Raw genomic sequence first — 7,369 nt, 5'->3', positions numbered from 1 at the left:
TTATGAATTTGGCAATAATTCCAGGATTTAATTTTTTTTAATGAATTAAAAAAAGATCCTAAATTTCAAATATTGTTTAGAAATTTGAAAATATGTGCATGGAATTCAAAATTTATTCAGGAATTTTAAAAATGTTCATGAATTTTAAAAAATGTGCATAATTTTTATTTTTTCACTAATTTTAAAAATGTTTCTAAATTTTAAAAAAATGTTCATAAATTTGGAAAATATTTGCGAAATTCAAAAAAGTCATGAGTTTGATTTTTTCCCAAATTAAAAAATAATTCTTTGAATTTCAAACAATGTTATCGAATTTAAATAATGTTCCCAGATTTTAGAAAATGTTCATAAATTTGAAAATTGTTCCCTTATTTGAAAACATTGATGATTTCAAAAATGTTGATGAATTTGCAATGTGTTTAAAATTTAAAAAAATGCTCACAAACTTGAAAAATTCACGAATTTCTGAGAAAACCTGGTTTAGGGATGGTCCTAAAACCTTCCTAAAAACAGTGCAGAAAAAAAACATATACAGGGTCGGCCCATAGCGCCGCAACTCCCGCATTTGGTAGGGTTGCCGATTGCACGCTATCCCCGGCGGCACGTGTGGAATAGGATTGCTGTGTGCTATGGGAGTTTTACAAAGCTGTCGGAGGAACAACATGATCAGCACAAGTTAGTCACAAGAGGCATCCAGGACCAACCATCAATTAATGGGATAAGTTGCTGACAGTGAGACATTCAGAGGGACATTCAGACTTTGAAAAACCACACATCAATGGGAGAAGTTTCAAATTAGATAGTAGCAGTTCCAGTTTAAATTCTGTTGCTACATTTTACTCTCCAGTGCTCATCGTGTTCTTTTACCCTACTGTATTATGTAGTCACTTAAGGTTTCCTATTACTAGTTGGACCCGCATGTCAGGTACACAAAACCCATCACCAGTTGGCATGAGGGACTGACCAAAATGGACTGAAGATTTTTCTGAAGAAAAGATCTGGGGTCTCTGGCCGGCGGCACCGGTGGCGGCCATACGGGAGTAGGGGTCCACGCCGGCGTCGGGGTGGCAGCACACGCCAAGGAGGGTCGTCTCGTCTTCCTCGGCAGGCGCCAGCGAGCGGCGGAGATCAGAGGTGTCTCCGTGTCGACCAGCTCGCCGGCAGCCACATCCACAGCAGATTCAGTTCTTAACTCCAGATCCATGGTGAGCATCGGCGAGCTGCGCCGTCGACCATACAGCATGCTCCTCCTCCTAACTCTGCTTTCCTTCCTCCTAATCCCAGATTTATGCCCAGGCTGTGCCGGGGCGGCGGCGTCCTCCTCTGCTGTTGCCCGATTCTTCCAAATCCTAGGTTCAGGCTAGGTGCGGCTATGAGCCGTCGCGTCGTCCCCGTTGGCAGGCGCATCTTGGAGCAGAACATCAAGGCTCGGTACACGCCGGAGGCATGGGCACCGAGGACGCACTCCACCTGTTTGACGAATTGCTCCAGTATGCTGGGCGCTCCTCGATCCATGCCATCAACTGCCTCCTCACCGTTGTCGGCCGTGATTGCCCTGCACTCGGCGTCTGCCTCTTCAACCGCGTCGCAAGAGCCAAGGTGGCGCCCTGCAGTATCACCTATGCCATTCTAGTCGACTGCTGCTGCCGTGCTGGCCGCCAGGACCTTGGACACACTGCCATGGGACACGTCATTAAGTTGGGATTTACTGCAGATGCTATTGTCACTTTCAACCACCTACTAAAGGCCATCTGTGCGGAGAACAAGACCAGCTATGCAATGGACATTGTACTCTGAATAATGCCCATGTTTAACTGCATACCCAACATTTTCTCCTACAACATTCTTTTCAAGGGTCTTTGCAACGAAAGGAGAAGCCAAGAGGCTCTTGAGCTGATTCACATGATGGTACAGCATGGAGGTAGCTGCCAACCTAATGTGGTGACCTATAACACCGTAGTTGATGGCCTGTTGAAAGAGGGTGAGGTGGGCAAAGCTTACACCCTATTTTCTGGAATGCTGCGTTAGGGGATATCACCGGATGTTGTGACCTGTAGTTCCATCATCTCTGGCATGTGCAAGGTTCATGCAATGGACAAGGCTGAGGAGGTTCTTCAACAGATGCTTGATAGAAGAATTCTGCCAGATGTTGCCACATATAATAGTCTGATACATGGATATTATTTATTAGGACAGTGTGAAGAGGTGGATCGGATTTTCAAGGAAATGTCTAGAAATGGTGTTCAACCAAATGTTGTAACTTACAGTATACAGATGGATTATCTTTGCAAGAGCGGAAGATGCGCAGAAGCTAGGAAGATTTTTGATTCTATGATCAGTTTGGGCCAAAAACCGGATGTTTCTACCTACAGTATTCTGCTTCATGGGTATTCTATGGAAAAATCTTTTCATGATATGCATTGTCTCATTGACTTGATTGTAGGAAATGGTATTGCACCGGATCATCATGTCTACAACATACTCATATCTGCATATGCTCAAGAAGAAACGGTTGGTGAGGTAATGCATATATTTATAAAAATGCGGCAGCAAGGATTGAACCCTAATGTTGCGAACTACGGAACGGTAATAAACTTACTTTGCAGCATCGGCCGAATGGATGATAACGGAAGGATTAGCTCCTAATATCATAGTTTTCACCCCCCCCCCCTTATTAGTGGTTTTTGTACGTGTGGCAAACTGGAGAAGGTTCATGAACTATTTTCTGAAATGTTGGATCGCAGTATCTATCCCGACACACTGTTCTTCACCACAATTATCGACATGCTTTGCAAAAATGGAAGGATTATGGAAGCCCAAGATATCTTTGACCTGATGGTACACATGGGTGTCAAGCCTAACGTTTATACTTATGCCACATTGATGCATGGATACTTTTCAGATGGTAAGATGGATGAAGTGAGGAAGTTACTAGAAAATATGTGCTCAATTGGCTTGAAACCGGATGTTGTCACCTATAGCATACTGATAGATGGTTACTCTAAGAATGGAAGGATAGATGATGCACTGGTTGTTATCAGGGAAATGTTGGACGGTGTTAAGCCTTCTATTATCACTTTTAATATTATGATTGGTGTGTTGCTTAAAGGTAGCAGGAAGGAAGAAGCCAAAGATTTGTTTGGCGGTATCTGGGCCAAAGGATTAGTGCCTGACGTTGTTACATATAGCTTAATGATACAAAAACTTATAGAAGAAAGTTCTCTACAAGAGTCTGATGATCTATTCCTTTCTATGGAGAAGAATGGATGTGTTGCCGACTCCCATATGCTAAATGCTATAGTTAGAAGCTTACTTCAGAAAGGGGAGGTGCCCAGAGCTGGGACTTATCTGTCTAAAATTGATGAGAGGAGGTTCACCTTTGAAGCTTCCAGAGCTAGCTTGTTGGCTGCAGTTGCATCAGGGGGGAAAGGCCAGGAATATAAGGAGTTACTCCCCGAAAAATACCACTATTTTTCTGGAACAGGGCACTGATTGAAACCTTTTCTAGAGATTTTTCCTAGATGCTCTGGAGTGCTAATCGAGGGGTGAACTTCTCTTTGTAGGTTACTTCTTCCAACCTTTTCCTTTTTTAGTACGTTTGAAATGTAATAATCGTTGGAGAAACTGTAGTAAACTTTCCGACTGTCAACCTTTTCTAGAGAGTTTTTAGTACTTCTTCCAACAAGCTAGTAGTAAACTTTCTGACTATCACCATTTTGTTGATCCACTATATGTGTTTCATACATATGGATGGCTACTACTTCAAGGGAGTTGCACATTTGGCCTCAGCTAATCTTCAATTTTTAATTAGTTTTGCCAGTCCTGGATTTGTCCTAATAAGTTATCCTTGGCACCTTTTGCCTTACTTTTCTTCTGTACTGATGGTCATATGCTAGATATTCAGCCCTTCATAACTTGAGTAAACTTTGGAGTAAAGCTATGGCAAGTTGGCAACCATTTTACTCCATTAGACTTCAAGAATGACCACAATCAATGCATGGTAGGTTAAACTGTCAGAACTATTTACACTCCTAACTGATAAGAATTTATGATCTGTTTAGTTTGAGAAACTGTTTATAACAGAGCTTCCTTGGTTTCTAGCTTGCCAACAAGGACCAAAGGAGGACAAAAAAAGAGAAGGAGAAATGGTGTCATCCTAAGCCATGCATGTTCAAGTTCATAAGATAAATAATGGTCTCTCAAAAATACGGCTAGCAATTGCTGAGGAGAAGAAAACTTGAGCAGGCAGCACAGAGAGCTATAAATATAGGGAGTTATTAACTAAAATGGGCTATCTTCGCGACATCGTCCGGGTGCATCCGCACCTGGTGGGAGCCCAAACGGAGGTCGAGCTTGGTGAAGAAGCGGGCCCCATGTAGCTCGTCCAGGAGTTCATCAACGACGGGGATAGGAAATTTGTCCTTGGACGTCTTGGCGTTGGGAGCACGGTAGTCAATGCAGAAACGCCACGAGCCGTCGACCTTGCGAACAAGGACCACCGGCGCGGAGAACGGTGATGTCGAGATCCGGATGATGCCCTGGGCGAGCATGACTGCACACTGCCGCTCTAGCTCGTCCTTCTGCACCTGGGGGTAGCGGTACGGCCGCACGGCGACGGGAGCTGTGTCCGGTAGCAAGTGGATGCGGTGATCGTAGGGCCGGACTGGCGGGAGGCCTCGTGGCTCGTCGAAGAGGTCGCTGTGCTGCTACAATAGGCTAGCCAACAGGGGGTGCTCGGCATCGACGGCGGCTGCCGTCAGCTCACTGCCGGGGTGGCGCCACCCACGCCCTCCCACCGGACGCGGCGACCCAGGCGCTAGAAGATCATCGTCATGGCATCAAAATCCCAGAGGACGGGACCCAGGGTCAGCAAGAAGTCGACGCCGAGGATGAAGTCGAAGGAGCCCAAGTCAATGCCGACGCAGGTGATTATGGTGAAGTGCTCGTCACCGATGATGAGATGATGATGGGGACATGCCGAGCAATACCCTGGCAGTGTAGACGGTCACCGTTGGCCACGCTAACTCGTAGCTGCTCCCCGCGAGTCGGTTGTAGCGCCAAGAAGCGCATGGTGGCCCTGGGCAAGAAGTTGTGGGTGGAACCTGTATCCAGCAGGGCAAGGAACCGCTCCCCGTTGATCGTCACCGGCAGCAGCATAGTCTTCAACGTCCGTATGCCCGCGAGGGCATGGAGGGAGACCACGAGGGCGTTCGCCTGGGCGGGCCCCGGGGGAACCTCGGCGTCAAATGGGGCGGCCGGGTCACCGAGCCCGGCAGCGGCGGCGTCCTCCTCGATGTAGTCCGCAGCCTCCAAGTAGAAGAGGTGCGGGCAAACATGGCCGGAACGTAGGGCTCATCGCAGTTGTAGCACATCCCCTAATGAAGGCGCTCGAGCTACTCGGCCGGGGTTAGCCAACGGAAGGGGCGCGTCATGGCTGGGGCGTTGGGCGCCGCGGGGGCTTGGGCAGGACGCCCCAGTGCTAGTGGTGCGGCCGGGGGGGGGGGGGGGGGGGGGGGGGGGGGGGGGCGGGGGGGGGGGGGGGCGGGGGGGGGGGGGGGGGGGGGGGGGGGGGGGGGGGGGGGGGGCTGTCGGGCGGCCCGGGACGGTGGCGCCTGCTCCAAGGCCACCGCGCGGCGCCCGAAGGCGCGGGCATAGTACATGGTGCTACTTCTTATGCTTGCGTTGGTTTTTCCCTTGAAGAGGAAAGGCTGATGCAGTAAAGTAGAGTAAGTATTTCCCTTAGTTTTGAGAATCAAGGTATCAATGCAGTAGGATACAATGCGCAAGTCACCGAATACCTGCACAAACAAACACCAACTTGCACCCAACGCGATAAAAGGGCTGTCAATCCCTTCACGGTTATTTGCAAAGTGAGATCTGATAGAGATGGATAAACGGTAAAGTAATATTTTTGGTATTTTTTGTTTATGGAATGGAAAGTAAGAGATTGCAAAGGAAGTAAATAGGAAACTAAAATTGTAGATCGAAAACTTATATGATAGAAAGTAGACCCGGGTGTCGGTGTCAAAACCGGCGGATCTCGGGTAGGGGGTTCCGAACTGTGCGTCTAAGTCGGATGGTAACAGGAGGCGGGGGACACGATGTTTACCCAGGTTCGGGCCCTCCCGATGGAGGTAAACCCTACTTCCTGCTTGATTGATCTTCATGATATGAGTATTATAAGAGTTGATCTACCACGAGATCGTAGAGGCTAAACCCTCGAAGCTAGCCTATGATTATGATTGTCGTTGTCCTACGGACTAAACCCTCCGGTTTACATAGAAACTGGAGGGGGCCAGGGTTACACAGAGTCGGTTACAAGGGAGGACATCTACATATCCGAATTGCCAAGCTTGCCTTCCACGCAAAGGAGAGTCCCCTCCGGACACGGGACGAAGTCTTCAATCTTGTATCTTCATAGTCCAATAGTCCGGCCAAAGTACATAGTCCGGCAGTCCGAGGACCCCCTAATTCAGGACTTCCTCACCGGGGGCCATAGGTTTCACTAGAGGCTTCTCTCAAGATAGAAAATATTACGGTGGGTGAACAAATTACTGCCGAGCAATTGATAGAAAAGCGCAAAGTTATGACGATATCTAAGGAAATGATCATGAATATAGGCATCACGTCTGTATCAAGTAGATCGACTCCTGCCTGCATCTACTACTATTACTCCACACATCGACCGACTCCTGCCTGCATCTAGAGTATTAAGTTCATGAAGAACAGAGTAACGCATTAAGTGAGATGACATGATGTAGAGGAATAAACTCAAGCAATATGATGTAAACCCCATCTTTTTATCCTTGATGGCAACAATACAATACGTGCCTTGCTGCCCCTGCTGTCACTAGGAAAGGACACTGCAAGATTGAACCCAAAGCTAAGCACTTCTCGGATTGCAAGAAAAACCAATCTAGTTGACCAAACCAAATCGATAGTTCGAAGAGACTTGCAAAGATATCAAATCATGCATATAAGAATTCAGAGGAGATTCAAATAATATTCATAGATAAGCTGATCATAAATCCACAATTCGTCGGATCTCGGCAAACACACCGCAAAAAGTATTACATCGAATAGATATCCAAGAACATCGAGGAGAACATGGTATTGAGAATCAAAGAGAGAGAAGAAGCCATCTAGCTACTAGCTATGGACTCGTAGGTCTGTGGTAAACTACTCACGCTTCATCGAAAGGGCAATGATGTTGATGTAGAAGACCTCCATGATCGAATCCCCCTCCGGCAGGAGGCCGGGAAAGGCCCCTAGATGGGATCTCATGGGTACAGAAGGTTGTGGCGGTGGAAAAGTGTTTTCGTGGCTCTGCTCGTAGGTTTCGGAATATTTGAGAATATATAGGCGGAAG

At 47.2% G+C, this 7,369-nt stretch overlaps 1 pseudogene; it reads left to right on the top strand.

Annotated features, from left to right (window-relative positions):
- The first annotated feature begins 927 nt into the window (after nt 1-927).
- On the top strand, nt 928-3,793 carry LOC125512476 (annotated as a pseudogene).
- Nucleotides 3,794-7,369: the final 3,576 nt, after the last annotated feature.

Source organism: Triticum urartu, chromosome 6 (genome assembly GCF_003073215.2).
Source record: "Triticum urartu cultivar G1812 chromosome 6, Tu2.1, whole genome shotgun sequence".
Classification (NCBI taxonomy): Eukaryota; Viridiplantae; Streptophyta; class Magnoliopsida; order Poales; family Poaceae; genus Triticum; species Triticum urartu.
This window is presented reverse-complemented; position numbering and strand designations above follow the sequence as displayed.